The sequence below is a fragment of the Triticum dicoccoides genome, chromosome 3B (assembly GCF_002162155.2).
Source record: "Triticum dicoccoides isolate Atlit2015 ecotype Zavitan chromosome 3B, WEW_v2.0, whole genome shotgun sequence".
NCBI classification, from domain to species: Eukaryota; Viridiplantae; Streptophyta; class Magnoliopsida; order Poales; family Poaceae; genus Triticum; species Triticum dicoccoides.
Genome location: NC_041385.1, coordinates 783,686,200 through 783,686,853, shown reverse-complemented (window position 1 = coordinate 783,686,853; position 654 = coordinate 783,686,200).

Below are 654 nucleotides of genomic sequence, written 5' to 3'. Positions count from 1 at the left end.
CCCCTTAAACCTGTTTTCTGTTTAATTTGTATTGTTTTATTTCTTTTGTGCTTTATTTTAATTTTGAAGGAGTTTCATATATTCTACGGTACTACATACATGCATATGAATGTACAATTTCAAATAAATTTGAAATTAGAACCAAAAAGAATTCAAGAGGAATATACAATATATATTCAATATCATCGGATGACCATATACAATTTTGAACAAGTTTCCATACATGATTTAATGCATATAAAGTTCTACGTCCTCGTAATAGTGTTCTCCTTTAGGATGGAGGACTTCCCTGCTGAACCATCCAGCTAGTTCCTCTTGAAGTGGTCGGAAGCGAGCTTCTGGACTAAGCATCCACCGGAGGTTATTCCTCTTAGCATTGATATCACTCGGAACCCGCTCAGAGGTGTATCTCCGGATCATCTCACAGACATAGTATCCACATAGATTGGTCTCCGGTGGCTGAATATCCCCAGCATTCTTAGCCTTTAACATTTTGAATTCTAGCTCTTTTTTGAATTCACCGACCTTTGTATCTACGAACCGTCTCCAAACCCTACGAGGCAAAGAAAATTAAATAAACAAGAGAGTTATTAATTAGTTACTTGATATTAGGAAATGAACGAAATAGGCCGATCGATATAGAGCGCAAATGAA